General features: G+C 39.9%; 1 long non-coding RNA gene across 1 annotated transcript; it reads left to right on the top strand.

The window, feature by feature from the left end:
* Positions 1-437: 437 nt before the first annotated feature.
* On the top strand, positions 438-1,117 carry LOC149467294 (uncharacterized). The gene is made up of 2 exons (XR_016311976.1): positions 438-791; positions 881-1,117. It is a non-coding gene; the product is annotated as an uncharacterized LOC149467294 (long non-coding RNA).
* The last annotated feature ends 16,113 nt before the right edge of the window (positions 1,118-17,230 follow it).

The following is a 17,230-nucleotide window of genomic DNA, read 5'->3' on the forward strand; positions in this document are numbered from 1 at the left end:
CAGGATCCCTTAAGAGTGCAGACCTGCCACTCCTCACCCCTCCCATTGCTTCTAGAATCCTCTCCAAAATTCTAGAGCAGGGTGAAGTTCCAAAGAACTAGACTGCAGAGCCTCTCAGCTCTGACTTAAATTTGACCTCCCTCTGATTATTATCACAGGCCACTACTCAGCCTCCTGGCTAAAAATTGGACTCTAGCTCCCCCTAGCTACCTACGAGGGTGCTACATAGATGTTGGAATATTTCAGACCTCTGCACTCTATACACTTTGTATATTACATACTTCTGATGGAAATGTATATTGTCTCCATCATTGCTGGTTGCTAAGTGGTCATCACCAGGCTTAATAAAGTGCTCATGGAGGAGTTTCATTTTTTTTTACATTTGATCCTTTCTTTTAAATGTTGTGTGTCTGTGAGACTGTCAATTGAGGAACAGTAATTGCATACCACCCAAAAGTCCTGGATTCTTCTGGACTGCTCTGGATTTTCATAGAAATCCTACAGTTTTGCAGATCTGAGCATTGTCCCGCAATACTCCCCTGCACAGCAGATGCAGGGCAGGAGAAATGTCAGCTACATTAATTAATTAGCAGCCAGTCAGCAGTTTAATAAGTGTGCTCAGTTGTTCCACCTTTTCTTCTCTGTTAGTGATCTGGGTGGCCCTTGTGTTCCGTATAGATGGGATTTTCTAGGTGCCTGGAGCCCATAGGTACCCTGACCGGCAGGTGCTGACAATCCTGAAGCTTGTTTTTATGATTGAAAATTCATTTACATTTTGAGTCTTTCATATTGTGAGTATATTTACACATTTCGAACCATACAAATATTTTGATTGCTTGTATATAATATGTAATTAATAATTGTATTTTCAATCTGACAGACTATATCACCTTTATACAGAGTGTCTGATATCCCTGAGGAAGGAGCTATATGGCTCCGAAACACGTTGGAATTTTGCAAAAATATTTCTGCAATCAACTAGGATCACTGTTTAACTTGTGTACAATATCCTTCAATGATGATATGGTAAAATGTACAATATAACCATTTTGCAACAATGGAGTGTTGTGCCATAATTTTAAGGACATTTTGACAAATAAAGAGTTTACACATTTTATGTATGATACCTTCAAAGTCCCATTTAGTATAGGGGGTTTTTTTCCCCACAATTTATTGTTCCACCTTGTCACAGTTCAGAAGTTCTGGAACTTCAGCCAATAGGAAGGTTCTGGTACTGTCATGTGACAGTACCAGAAGAATACACTGATCAGTGGCTGCAGGTGATTTACTGCAACTACTGACCGATAAAGAATTTTCCAACAGCCTGTCACTATATCTGTTATGACATGTTTACATTATATCACAGTTCCATCCAACGGAAATGTTAAGTGTGGGGTGTGATGACCAAGCAAAGTCTGGGACTGTTGCTTAAATGCTTTTATAACCCCAGTGAGAGATTTAAACACACCTCAATATTGTCACAAGTGTTTTATGGGTGTAGAAAATATCCCAATGTGCAGTAAATATTTCATATATATTTGCCTCTTCACCCATTTCTTTGAAAACTGAGAGATCATTTTAAGTGTAGAAATCCCCTTTAAAAAGAGAAACTTGTTAAGGGTAGCATGCGTCAAAAGACATACAGTAAGACTGAAACATACAGAAGTATAACTGGAATGCAATTCCGCATACCAATTTGAAGAATTATCCAGAATTACCCCTTGATCTTCCATCCAATTTATATCTTATTATACATACATTTAGTAGAAAAAGCTTATGTAACTTCTGGAAGTTCTGTGTGTGATACTAATTTTGTGCAATCACACATGAAGATTAGAAGAAATAGCATTGTATCCAGAGTAGTGAAATACTGTGTACATCCTACAGTGGGGATCGAAAGTTTGGGCACCCCAGCTAAAAATTTGTATTAATGTGCATAAAGAAGCCAAGGAAAGATGGAAAAATCTCCAAAAGGCATGAAATTACAGATTAGACATTCTTATAATATGTCAACAAAAGTTAGATTTTATTTCCATCATTTACACTTTCAAAATAACAGAAAACAAAAAAATGGCGTCTGCAAAAGTTTGGGCACCCTGCAGAGTTAATATCTTGTACTGCCCCCTTTGGCAAGTATCACAGCTTGTAAATGCTTTTTGTAGCCAGCCAAGAGTCTTTCAATTCTTGTTTGAGGTATCTTTGCCCATTCTTCCTTACAAAAGTCTTCCAGTTCTTTGAGATTTCTGGGCTGTCTGTCACGCACTGCTCTTTTAAGGTCTATCCATAGATTTTCAATTATGTTGAGGTCAGGAGATTGTGAAGGCCATGGCAAAACCTTCAGTTTACGCTCCTGATGTAATCCCCCGTGGATTTCGAGGTGTGTTTAGGATCATTATCCATTTGTAGAAGCCATCCTCTCTTTAACTTCAGCTTTTTCACAGATGGCATCAAGTTACCATCCAAAATTTGCTGAAATTTTATTGAATCCATTTTTCCTTTTACTCCTGAGATGTTCCCTGTGCCACTGGCTGCAACACAACCCCAAAGCATGATTGATCCAACCCTATGGTTAACAGTTGGACAGAGGTTCTTTTCATTAAATTCTGTGCCCCTTCTTCTCCAAACGTACCTTTGCTCATTCCGGCCAAAAAGTTCAATTTTAACCTCATCGGTCCACAGAACTTGTTTCCAAAATGCATCAGGCTTGTCTATATGTTCATTTGCAAAGTTCAAACGATGATGATTTTTGTGGTGAGGACGTAGAAGAGGTTTTCTTCTGATGACTCTTCCATGAAGACCATATTTGTACAAGTATCTCTTTATAGTGGAATAGTGTACCACAACTCCAGTGTCTGCCAGATCTTTCTGGAGGGATCGTGCAGTCAAATGTGGGTTTTGAATTGTTTTTCTCACAATCCTGCGAGCTGTTCTGTCTGATATTTTTCTTGGTCTTGCAGATCTTGCTTTAACTTCCACTGTTCCTGATGACTGCCATTTCTTAATTACATTCCGAACAGAGGATATTGACATCTGAAAACTCTTTGCTATCTTCTTATAGCCTTCTCCAGCTTTGTGAGCGTCAACTAATTTCAGTTTCAGTTTTCTAGACAACTGCTTAGAAGAACCCATGGTGCTGATTGTTGGGGCAAGGTCAGATGAGTCTGGGCATTTAAAACCTTTGAGATTGACATCACCTGGTCTTCCCAGATGATGATTGAGAACAATCCATGACATTGGCAGGTCTCAGCTTGGCAAAGGGGGCAGTGCATGCTATAAATTCTGCAGGGTGCCCAAACTTTTGCAGATGCCATTTTTTTGTTTTCTGTTATTTTGAAAGTGTAAATGATGGAAATGAAATCTAACTTTTGTTGACATATTATAAGAATGTCTAATCTGTAATTTGATGCCTTTTGGAGATTTTTCCATCTTTCCTTGGCTTCTTTATGCACATTAATACAAATTTTTAGCTGGGGTGCCCAAACTTTCGATCCCCACTGTAAGCATGTGCTCTGTGTTTGCAGAGATGCATCTCAGAAAAGGCAGTTTAAGTGTTGGCATTTGCATTCTCTGTCTAAAGTCTTAATGAGAAGACTGACATGACAGAAACCATAAATCAAGACTTTACTTTATTTCAACCTGTATTGCTGAAGATATAGGCATGTTGTGGACTAAATTGTCACAATTGTTTTTTGAGTGAAGGAAATCTCCCAAATTGCAGTAAAGATCCCATATAGAATTGACTCTTGACCCATTTCTTTGAAAATTGAAAGATCTTTTTAAAGTTGAGATGCGTTTTAAGAATAGAAAATTGCTGAAAGTAGCATGCTTTCAACAGATATAAAACTGAAACATACAGAAGGAATAACTGGAATGCAGAACATAGTAAGATTTTTAGGAATTACCTATAATTACCTTTAGATCTTCCGTAATAATTTCTTAGTATATGTATTTTAGTTATTCTTAGAAAAATCTTGTGTACTTTCTCGTAATTCTGTGTCTGACATTTATTTTGTGCACCACACATGAAAATCAGAACAAGCATTGTTATATCCAGAGTAGTAAATTACTGTGTACGTCATAAAAAATTTTCTGTGCTAGCTGGCAGAGATGGATCTCAGGAATGAAGGTTGAGCTGGCATTTGTATTCCCTGTTTGAAGTCATCATGAGAAGACTGACATGACAGAATCCATAAATCTAAGGCATAATTATCTTATTCCAACCTGGACCCCTGCGGCTATAGACAAGTGAGACATCTGTTTTCATCTCATGCATCTAGCAACCTATTTGCTCTCTATAAAGACATGGGAAAACAAGAAGACTTACATTTCTCAACCCATTTAGTTTAATTAGGTACAGATCCATCACATGAGCAATTTTTATTTGAATTTGAAGGGTCTTATATTTGTATTTGATCACAAACACTTCCATAAACAAGTGTATGTTAATCCCATGGCATGGCTAGAACTGGGACCTGTTTGCGTACGACAAAACCAAGATTTGCAGTAAGTACAGTATGTGCAAGTACACATGGACCCAAGACGTCAAGAAGCTCTATGAGGGGCAACAGGGGAATGTCACTGAAAGTAAAGTCAGGAATGTTGGTGATGGTAGTGATAGCCAGGGGCAGACTGACCATTTAGGCACTCAGGTACTGTCCGAGGGCCCGGGGTCAGTAGGGGGCCTCATGAGATGCCCCTGCTACCTTTCATAGGCTTTTTTAGGTGTGGTTTGAGTGTGGGTGAGGACACAGGGGCCCCATGATTTCCTATTACCTGGAGGCTTCATGAGTTGTCAGTCCACCCCTGGTGATAGCACAGCTGAGCTTTAATCCAACATGTTAATTGTGACCTTTGGGGTATATCTACTAAGGTCAAATACAGTAGTCAAAAGGGAATTTTTCCTAGAAAATATGCTGATTATCGCAGATGATGTATGGAAGTACATGGCCAGCCGATGCTGAGCATACATTGTTCCAGTCTGATAGACAGCTAAGTGTAAAGAAGCCAAGAGAGCCAAGATCAGAAGTCTGTAGAGATGTATATCACTGGATATCAACTGACACAAATCTCATCCAAGGATAATGAGACAGATTCTGGGCTGGAAATGAATACTTTATTTTGTTAAGGGATTTGGAAATATATCATATAGGGATTATTAATTATAATGAATGTTTTCAGTTAGAGTACAATGAAAAATAAGTTACATGGACATGTCTCAGACACATTTTTAATGGGTGACACAACTGCTTTGCAGTGTAAACACTGCATCACATTATTTATTTCACAATATAGCTATACATTACCAGGCCTTTAGAACTAAACCTACCCTCACTACAATTTATCTCAGTTAAATGCTGATTATTCAAAACATTTTTTTCAATTAGGTTAGGTGCAGGAGATTGCATATACTAGGTATGTGAATTGTACTATAACTGTTGGACAGCCAACCAGCCAGCCAGCTAGAAAAGTGTAGTAAGTCATCAGCTTACTTTGGTAAGCATGTGGCATCCTTGTTTGTATAGCAGCAAGTTGCCGCAGTATTGGAACAGCAGGGGCAGAGCCTATCATTTAAAAAGTAATAGACACAGGAGCTTGATGCCATGGTCTCAATGAAGACTATAAGAAGTCAGATGCTAGTGCCATATCCAAAACACTAATCATGCAAATACTTGAGAATCTCCTAGGTTGAAACAGAGGGACTGAGCCTGGTGTGAGCACCTTCCCCATGAATAGCAATTGAAAGTGGATTGGCGGGACCCCAAGAGAACTGAGAACCAGGTCTGCTTTTACCTTTGGCCGTTGCAGTTTCAACTTTGGCCATGAAGGCAAAGATATCAAACCATTATAAAGCCCCAAATCTACAATTAGTGCAATTAGCTTTTTTGCTACCACCTGCTTCAACCTATTGTTTGCCAATTTTTAGAAGTTGGATTTGTCCTGTAAAACATTTTAACATTCATCTCTGGCTGAAGAATCATCAGTTATATATAAATAGCTGAGGGCATTTAACGGATGCAAAATAAAGTCAAACCAATACAGAAGATGGAAAATTGACTGATCAGGATTTTCCAATTTAAATCTCTGTTTTGGTAAATCCATGTTGTGTTAATTGAATTTAGTACAAGTTGGGAGTGTTTTTGCTTGCCAGCCATAATTTCTAGGATAAGCATACTCAAAGATACTCAAGATTATCTGTAGCTGGCCTGAGAATACAAATACTATGATGTGGCAGGGGTATCAAATGCAGCAACCACTATGGGATCCATCACCCAGACATTCACCTAGACTGGAGCATGACTCCTTCCCACACATCTCACTGAAGGAAGCATCATTGTGGAGTTTTTATTAGCTAGCAATACATTTCACACACAGTTGCAGGTTATTTTTTCCATTGGCAGCAATCTACAAGAATTCACTGGTATGTACATTTTTGAAAAGTAAGAGGTCTTAAATTAATCTGGGAAAGTAGGAAAGTGAAGAAAAGACATATCAATGTGAGTTCTGAGATTAATACCAAAAAAATAAATGCCAAGCTTACCTGAAATAGAATATTCCAATTTCCAGATATTCATATGTAGAGTCCTAGAGGAACAATAGACATATTGACAAATTAGCATAATTTAAGACTCTGGATCTGTCATCTAAAAGAAATGTTTTCACATGAAAACACTGTTAAATGCTAGAGAGTCAAACAGCAATTTATCACTTTTTATTCCATTTTAAATGCCTGGAAACCATTCAAATGTGAATGTAGACTAACAGCTAAATACACAGTTGAAATCCATATGTGTGAACTGTCATATCTGCCAAAAACTTATGTCCTGCCTGTTTTCTAATCCAGACACTATAGAACATCCTGAACATCTACTTTGCTACTGCAGTCAAAGTAACAGGGCTTGGTTACTGTAGGAGCAATGCCTCAGAGATAGGGTTGTGTCTATGCCATCCCTTCTAATCAAACTCCATTGTTTAGATTTTCTGCAAAGCAGTTAAGATACCAGCTTTTAATGTGGTTTACCATCCCAAAACCAGTCTGTTGCAAATCTATGGCCTGACGCACTTGAGTAGGGTGGGTCGTGCTGAAAGCAGGGCAGGGAGTTATCATGCGGTTTGTATTTTGTTCCCCCAATTGCTGCACTTGAATCAATCTATATATTGTGTTGTGCTACCCATTAGGATACAGAGATACAGTTGTGTTCAAAATAATAGCAGTGTGTTGAAAAAAGTGAATAAAGATCAAAATCCTTCTAATAGCTTTTATTTCCATACACACAAATGCTTTGGGAACACTACACATTCTATTCCAAATCAAAACTTGAAGAAAAATATATCAAATTTGTGTTATTCCTCTAAACAAATTGAAGAAAAGTGAATATTAGATTGTTCAAAATAATAGCAGTGTTTGTATTCTTCTTTACAAACTCAAACATTCACTATATAAACTGAAAAATGTTTGAAGATTTTGCTTTCCTTTGAATCACTTAATGAATATTTAGTTGTATAAGCACTGTTTCTGAGAACTGCTGTACATCTGTGTTGCATGGAGTCAACCAACTTCTGGCACCTGTGAAAAGGTATTCCAGCCCAGGATGATTGGACTACATTCCACAGTTCTTCTCTATTTCTTGGTTTTGCCTCAGAAACTGCATTTTTGATGTCACCCCACAAGTTTTCTATTGGATTAAGATCCAGGGATTTGGTTGGCCACTCCATAACGTCAATCTGGTTGGTCTGGAACCAAGATGTTGCACATTTACTGGTGTGTTTGGGGTCGTTGTCTTGTTGGAACACCCATTTCAAGGGTATTTCCTCTTCAGCATAATGCAGTATGACCTCTTCAAGTATTCTGATGTATTCAAACTGATCCATGATCCCTGGTATGCAATAAATAGGCCCAACACCGTAGTATGAGAAACATCCCCATATCATGATGCTTGCACAACCATGCATCACTGTCTTCACAGTGTACTGTGGCTTGAATTCAGTGTTTGGGGGTCGTCTGACAAACTGTCTCCGGCCACTAGACCCAAAAAGAACAATCTTACTTTCATCAGTCCACAAAATGTTGCGCCATTTCTCTTTAGGCCAGTCAATGTGCTCTTTGGCAAATTGTAACCTCTTCAGCACGTCTTTTTTTCAACAGTGGGACTTTGCGGGGGCTTCTTGCAGATAGCTTGGCTTCACATAGGCATCTTCTAATTGTAACAGTACTCACAGGTAACTTTACACCTTCTTTGATCTTCCTGGAGCTGATTGTTGGCTGAGTCCTTGCCATTTTGGCTATTCTTCTATCCATTCGAATGGTAGTTTTTCGCTTTCGTCCACGTCTTTTAGGTTTGGGTTGCCATTTTAAAGCATTTGCGATCATTTTAGCTGAGCAGCCTATCATTTTCTGCACTTCTTTATATGTTTTCTGCTCTCCAATCAACTTTTTAATCCCTTTCCACCTGTCCACTGTACCTGTACCTCTGCCACTTCACTCAGAGTGACAGAATGGGGTCCCACCATACACCTAGCATGGACCCCATGCGTGCACAAAATGAATTCTTTCTGTTCCCCTGTACCATGCAGCCAGGCCATGGGTCTCCATAATGTGGGTATGGTCTGGTACTTTTGGGGGCACCGGAAGGGAAGAACTTTCCACCTACAAAAGGTATCGCGTTTTGACAAGCTGCTGCACACTTTCCACCAGTTCATAGCTACCCATCGCAACTGCTCTCCTACACCGACTCTTCTGTGGCCTTGCTTCTGTAACCCATGTGTGCTTTACAGACTCTATTCTTTCATAAGCTAGAAACCATCATGCACCCCTTAAAACAGTTAACAACTTTACTGAAATTTCAGCAATACAGTTCAACAGCACAGCACACATGAAACACAGTCCAGCCCTAACTAACTAATGCAGGCTGCCAGGTTCATACCTTCCAGAGAAGCAAAGTTCATTCAGCAAAAGTCCACTAATGGTAGGTTCCTCGTTCAGGGAGAATCCTGGAAGGGTTACCAAGAAGGGGGTCATGCACTCCAGTAAGGCCTACATGTTGTAGCAGTTCTTCCTCTGAAATCCCACTTGGAAGAGAGCCAGCAGCTCTGAGCCCTCCACTTGAATTTATGTGGCTTACAGCAGGAGGGCAGGAGTAGGAATCAGAAAGCTCGGGAAAAGAGTCTAGCAATCTGCAACTGTCTGTATAACTACACAGTGCAATGCATACAACAGCAGAAATACAATGACAACCCATGAGCACCTGCTTACATGTTTATAATTTTTTTTACCCAAGATTCTGACATTTTATAAAACTGGATTGAACTGGAAGCGTGTGTGAATCGTAGGTGAAAGCTGTGTGGATCTTGGGTGAAAACACTTCTAAATATAGCCCCAAGAGTAATACATGGTGTATATGTTCGATTAACGTTGGTTTCCACAGGCATACCATTCAAAACTAAGGTTATCCATACACATATCTGTTCAAGTATAACAGGTACTGAGACGAGGGGGGTATTTACCACAAGGCAAACAAGGCATTTGCCTAGGGCAGCATTTTTTAGGGGGGCAGCAGTGCCCCCCGGACGAAGGGATGGAAAAAGGGACACATATGGCATGGGGACCAGGTGAGATCTGAGAGAGGTTGCAGGCTGCTTGATGGTGTATGGAGAACCCAACTCTCATTCCGGGGGATGTCCAGAGCTGTGAAGGTGAGTGTTTTTCTCTCTCTTGCTGGGGGAGGTGTTATTGGAAGGCTCTCTCAGGGGGGTGGGCAGGGGTGTTGTTGGTCAATGTCAGGCTCTCTCCATGGGGGGGTGCCCGATTTTTGTGTTGCCTAGGGCAGCACAAAACCTAAATACACCACTGACTGAGACATCTTTTTGCATTCTCTAGCATCTCTGGCAAAGATATTTGATGTAGTGCTGTCCTTAAAGCCAGCCATGAATGGATCACAATTTGGCCAGTTGAGCAGGGATCAGCTGAGTTTCAATGTATAGGCAGGAAGTTATATAGAAGCCAATCTACCAATCAATTTCTGTACAACTGCCCTTTCGCATTTTCCCCATTCGATCTACTCCATGTCAGCTATAGCTGGCAGTGCCGATCAGCGTATTCTGAAGGCAAGGAAGTCTCCTCCCGCTGTCAGAATACAGCAGGGAGGATTTCCTCATCCACACTGAGTGTATGGACGGGGGAATCAAGTAATTTAAAAAAAAAAAAAAGACTCATCTATGGGCTGCCTATGTCAGATCACATACAGATCAAATGCAGTGAAAATCTTATCGCCTTTTCTCCAAAGAAAATAAAGTGATCAGGGTGTGCTAGAGAGGAGTTTTGCACTACATGCTGAAAAATATGTGTGCCATGGCAAGCATTTTGGACACTCACTGTAAAGTGAACTCCTTCATAGTCCAATAGTTCCTTGACCATCATGAGTGATGCTGATGTATAGTACTTAGCAAACGTTTTAGGTAGGTGTGAAGAAATGTAGTGAAAGTATAAGCTACATTGCGATGTCTTACTTTAAAATCTGTGGTCATCATTACATTGTTTGCAGGTTTAAAGTGGAACTCGACTGTATCTGAGCACCACAAACCGAAAACACTTTTTGATTAATTTTTAATATGCAAAGCAAACTCATCCATCCATCCATCCATGTCTCCATGCTTTATGCTGAGAACATATTCACATAGCATTTATAGCAAAGTCCATCTTGGGTAAGGGCAGATTATTTATTTGTGTAGCATTTACTTTCTAGAATCTATTTGTCCTTAACTCAGGCATGCAAGCAGGATGGTGTTCTTAGCTGAGAAAGGTCCCTCCTCCCTTCTTCCAGATGAAAGGAAAAAAAAAATATCCATGTAGACTCCTGGGATGTATGACATAATTTTGGCCTAGGTCAGAAACCAGGAAGCAACTGAAGAAATGTGAAAAAAAAGTTTAAAACAAGTAAATATAATTTATTACTGGTACTTACATAGCACCGTTAATTTACGCAGCTTAAATATATATTTGTACATTCACATCAGTCCCTAACCCTCAAGGGGTGTACAATCTGAGGTCCCTAACTCACATTCATATATACACATACTAGGCCCAATTTAGACAGGAGACAATTAACCTACCAGCATGTCTTTGGAGTGTGGGAGGAAACTCACACAGGCACAGGGAGAACATGCAAACTCCAGGCAGGTGGTGCCATGGTTGGGAATCAAACCAATGACCCTAGTACTGCCTGGGGGAAGTGCTAACCATTTAGCCAGCGTGCTTAACTAATTACTAAGGCTAGCAGCATAAGGATTAAAAATAGTTAATGTTAATTGAGGGAGTTTAGTTTTGCAATACCTGATATGGTCATACCTTTACGATGGGAATTATGAACAGTGTTTTCAGCCATGGAAAGGGAATGGAATGTTGGTCAATGTAAACATTGTTAACATTCTCAAATCATTTTCCCATGTAACCCTCAGATGTTTCTCTTTCAAGGATTAGTTAAAGTGCTTTAGATCTATTTTTTTGTAGCACGTATCTTGCAAAACTGTAGTGAGGTTAAAAAAAACCCCTAATTTTAAATGTAAATTTTTTTTTAAATTAACAAACTTCATATAAAGGAGGATAAGCAGTACTTACATATACATGTTATTATTTATTTCAGTAATATATCAGAAGTGAAGTTAATTTGAGGTCCTCTGGAAAAATATTTTCATACATGCTATTAATCTCCTTTCTAAAAACTCAATTAGTTAATGTTCCAAGACAACATTTGATAAGTCTCTTTAAGTCCACATTGTGTAATATTATAGCTTGATTTTATTTTAATGGTGTATCAAATTAGGAAAGCAGTTGCAGAGCCAGTAAGCAAATCAAAAGAAAGACAGAAAGAGGCAAAACGTTTATTTTAGTTTTGGATATAGTGGAAAGGGATTTTAACTCCTGTTAGGTTTTTATTCCACTCTGTGCCCCCTTTAGGGACATTCACCCTCTATTTGTCCTGTTTACCATTATCACTGACAGTAAAAGCAAAGCAAAACCCCAATGTTTGGGCTGCCATCAGAGCAGGGACGGAGGGGAAATCATCCACTGGAGACAGTGACCTTGGAGGCAACCAGGTGTTTCTTCTCCCTTTCTGTTTTGGCTATGGGACAAGAAGTGCAGGGAAAGCTCCATAATGGGACACAGATGGTAATGATAGTGGGTGCTATAACCCTCCCTTACTCAATTCAAAATTAAATAAAAGTTTTGTCTTTAGAGCTACTTTAATGAAAAATATCAATTAGTAATGTTGGGATAAAACAAGTAGAGAATGAAAATGTTGATCAGACAAACAAGAACAAATTCTGGAAAATTCAAACCAGCAAGAAGATGATCTAAATAAATGCTAAGATGAAAATAAGTCTAATGCAGGGAGAATACAAAAAAAAGGATATTATTTGAGGTAGGGTATTGGGTAGGAGAAAATAGTCTTTCAGCCAACACTGGCCAAATTAAAGGAAAGGGTTTTGTTTTCGTTAAGCTTGCATAAAGACATTGGCCCATCCAGTCCAACCTGAGTTTTCTGGCTTCAGTACTTTGTAACCTTGATTTTTGGTTGAATGTCGGGACATTCTGATAGGCAAAGCTTTACCTTGCTCATGCCTTTCTCATTCATAAACACTCCTCTTGCTGAAGTGAGGCAGCACATCACTGTGGTGGCCCATTACAAATGCTTAGGAGGTAAAAAAGACAGCAAAAAGCTCAGAACTTACAGATAGGGCTGGGGATTTGTCTGTCAGAATAGCACATTATTTAGCTTTAACAACAAGAATTTTGAGGCTGCTGCTTATATTGAATATTGAAAAAAATCTATGTAATGAAATGTAGACCTTGATATTATACTTGTGAAGATCAAACAAGCATATGACTAGGTCATCCATGAAAAAAGGGTCAACTTTTACAGGAAATTAGGATTCCAGCAAAATTGGTAACATTGGTTGAAATACATCTCCAAAAAGTCATATTTACATACCAGGTACTCCAACAGAGGTACACTATATTGCTAAAAGTATTGGGTCACCCCTCCAAATCATTGAATTTAGGTGTTCCAATCACCTCAATGGCAACAGGTGTATAAAATCAAGCACCTAGGCATGCAGACTGCTTCTACAAACATTTGTGAAAGAATGGGTCGCTCTCAGGAGCTCAGTGAATTCAGGCATGGTACTGTGATAGGTTGACACCTGTGCAATAAGTCCATCCGTAACATTTCCTTGTTACTAAATATTCCGCGGTCAACTGTTAGTGGTATTATAACAAAGTGGAAGCAACTGGGAACAACAGCAACTCAGCCACGAAGCGGTAGGCCACGTAAAATGACAGCAAGGTCAGTGGATGCTGAAGTGCACAGTACAGAGAAGCCAACTGTCTTCAGAGTCAATAGCTAAAGACCTCCATACTTCATGTGGCCTTCAGATTAGCACAACAGTGCGTAGAGAGATTCATGGAATGGGTTTCCATGGCCGAGCAGCTGCATCCAAGTCTCACATCACCAAGTGCAATGCAAAGCGTCAGATGCAGTGGTGTAAAGCACTCTGCCACTCTAGAGCAGTGGAGACGTGTTTTCTAGAGTGACAAATCACACTTCTCTGATTGGAAATCCAATGGACATGTCTGGCTTTGGTGGTTGCCAGGAGAACGGTACTTGCCTGACTGCATTGTGCCAAGTGTAAAGTTTGGTGGAGGGGGGAATTATGGTGTGGGGTTGTTTTTCAGGGGTTGAGCTTGACTTCCAGTGAAGGGAAGTCTTAAGACATTTTGGACAATTTCATGCTCCCAACTTTATGGGAACAGTTTAGGGATGGGCCCTTCCTGTTCCAACATGACTGCACACCAGTGCACAAAGCAAGGTTCATAAAGACATGGATGAGCGAATTTGAGGTGGAGGAACTTGACTGTCCTGCACAGAGTCCTGACCTCAACCCGATAGAACAGCTTTGGGATGAATTAGAGTGGAGACTGAGAGCCAGGCCTTCTCGTTCGACATCAGGGGTCAGTGATAAGGATGTACATTACATTGGTTGTCAGTGGGTAGAATCTTCCCCTTACAGACAGCTAAAAAGATCATTGGTGTCATGCAGCTGGCTCTGCCAAGTGGTGGACATTATCAAAAGAGTGGTCAATCAGCCATAGATCAAGTAGCTCTAGTAACATCTTGAGGAACCCTAGGCTTCCAAAGAACCCTGGTTAAGAAAGACTGCTCTAAGGGCAGCGTAGATAAGCGAGTGGTGCATATTGTATAATGAACATATTATGGTAGCAGGATGAAAACAGATCTTTCTAAGTGAGCATAGATGCAAGAATCAGAAAAAGGGGAACTTAGGGAAGCATAAGTAAAAGCAAATGGAAAATGTGAAAGATATGTGTAATGGAAAGAATACATATAGGAGAGTAACATCGTTCTGCTGAAATATGACTACAGGGAAGACAAGAAAGCTTCCTTGGAAATAAAAGCAAGAGCAGCTGCTAGAGAGAAAAGTTATTATTCACTCAAGACAGTTACTTTTATCACAGAAATAAACTAATCTAAAGCCAAACTTTGCAAAGTGTGCCTCTATTAGGGAAATTTACTCTATTTGTCTGGGTTATCACTGATTAAAAGTCAGGGAAAATATAAAATATAAAATAGTTATCACTGTAACAGGAATAGAGGGGAAATACAATGTACAATGAAATACAAAGGACACTTGTTGGGTGACAATTATCTAAGATAGCATTTCACCAGATGTTGAGGGAATTTCTTTTTAGATTAGTTGTGTGTAAAGGATAGGAAATCTTCCAAACGGTACACAGAGCAAAGTAAAACTTGTCAGGGATCATAGCCATTTCCCTCTACATGAAATGAAAAAAAACACCTTTTGCATTTAGGGATGCTATAAGCCCAGTGGTACATTTGCAGCAGAAACCAAGCAGAACTAGGCAGACTTAAAGACATCTTTCATTATTACCCCGCCCCCAAATCCTTCACCCCCTACCACTTATTTTTAGTGATGGGCCGAACACCCCCTTGTTCGGTTCGCGGTCGAACATTTGATACTAACAAAAGTTCGAACCCAAACTTCAAACATAATGCAAGTCCATGGGATTCGAACTTAAAATCAATAGTGCCCATTTTGAAGGCCTATATGCAAGTTATTGGCCATAAAAGGTATTGGGGACTTGGTACTGCTCTAAGGGACATGAATCAGTGAAAAAATACATTTAAAAAAGTTCCATTTTAAAGGGGCAGTCATTTTTCATTGCCTAAAGCAGTGGTCCCCAAACTGCAGCCCGGGGCCAGATGCGGCCCTTTGCTAGCCTTTATCTGGCTCTTGGGGCACTATTTCATCTACTGATACCAGCAATCGGGCATAATTCTCCCCCACCCTTACACCAATGAAGGGGGCACAATGCTTTCCAATCACACTAGTAATGGGGCACAATTCCTCCCAATAATACCAATGATGGGGCACAATTCCTCTGACTGACCCAAACAATAGGGTATTATTTTTTTCTCACTGAAGTCGGGACCTTTTCTACTCCTACTGGCCACAGTATGGCCCTCCTAAAGTCTAAAGGACAGTAAACTGGCCCTTTGTTTAGACAGTTAGCTTGATGGCATATTGAGCAAGTTCTGGCCAGTGATACATCCTCAAGACTAAGTTAAGTGCATGCTCAGTTGGAAAGGTGTCCATGTGACGAATGTGGTGTCTAACCCCTACCCTTCCCACCAACTCGTGACAAAGGACCAGCAAATCTCACACTGCGCTGTCACTTGTGTAACAATGCCACCCTCAGCTGCACCCTGCACAGAGATTTTCCAGACCTCAATCTATGTGCCAGCAGTCTGAGAGAAATTGTCACTGGGTTATTAATTACGCAATTATCCCTTCAAACTCCAAACTGCCACCAGATAGCTTTGGGACTATCAACCCTTCACAATGTTAGCAAGAACAAATGTGAACAATAAACGTTTGAAAAACACACTGTCATTAGAGACAAGTATATTCAGAGGATTATTATATACAGTAGCACTCTTCAAGAGAAAGGGATTCTTATTATTAACACTTTTAGAAATAGGGTTTATTCCTGAAAAGGTCAAATGGTGCAATTAAAATATTTACAGAAAGGGATGTTACAAAGAAATAAAGAGAACGATAATGTAACAGAGAGATAAAAGAAAGGAGTTAAGAAGGCAGAATACTTGCAAAGTCCTCGGTTGTAGAAGAGTCCACTTGTCCAAGCAAAAAACACTGCCTTGGCTCTCAAGTCCGTAAAGATGTTCTTGGTTGATGTTACACGAGAGCTTCTTTACTAGATCCGGTCAGTCCCTTTTCTATGATATCAAAGGGGTGTCGCCACAGACCATCTGACCAATAATCCGGTTTAAAGGATGTATGCTAGGAGGTCACTAAATTTATGACCCAAGTTCTAACTACAGTTTTACACTAATATTACTAACCTCCAATGCATGCAGGTGGTATTCTAGCAACTGGCAGATTAATATTCAGAATTTTATTTTGAACCGAGGGATACCAAATACAGCATACCTTGTCAACCAGGAGGGAGGAGACTGTTTTCTCCCCTTTCCTACGTGACCTTGATTTGTTTGGTATGATATTTCCTATTCAAATATATACCTAATATTAATGTGCCCTGTTCCTGTTGAATTCTATGAATTGTCTGTGGAATTGTTACGTTGTGAAATAGATGTTTTATGGCATGCTCTGCATTCCTAGAGCCTTAATGGCCTTTCAGGTCATGTGTGATGGCTTGACAGAGTTATTATGGTTTTATGATAGGCAGAGGAAAGTGTTTTCCATGGTTAATGGAAACAGACATCCTGCCAAGACTAATTAGCTGTTTACAGCCTGGCCAGCTCTGTGTTTTAATTAAGATAAGATCTTTTGAAGTTTGTTAAAAGTGACAGCTACAAATTCCATAGTTTTCAAGGGGGGAGGGGTAGGAACACTGCTCATGAGAACCTCACAAGATGGCTGTCGGGTACAGCTTCCATGTCTCTATTGCGCACAATCGTTACACTCCAAGTCTTCTTTTTCCCCTTGGTAATCCTGCACCATATGATGCAGACGCTGCCTGTGGGTGCCTAAATCTAACAGCCCTGGGCCTTCTCCACCGCTCTTCTTTTGACCGAACGAAACACATTGTCCAGGAAATGGTAACCTTCCAGAGTCTGAAAAGGTGTTACACAAAATGTTCTCAAGGCGTCCTCAAGAT

The sequence above is a fragment of the Staurois parvus genome, unplaced genomic scaffold (assembly GCF_062004578.1).
Source record: "Staurois parvus isolate SC_StPar_1 unplaced genomic scaffold, SC_StPar_1.0 ptg000116l, whole genome shotgun sequence".
NCBI classification, from domain to species: Eukaryota; Metazoa; Chordata; class Amphibia; order Anura; family Ranidae; genus Staurois; species Staurois parvus.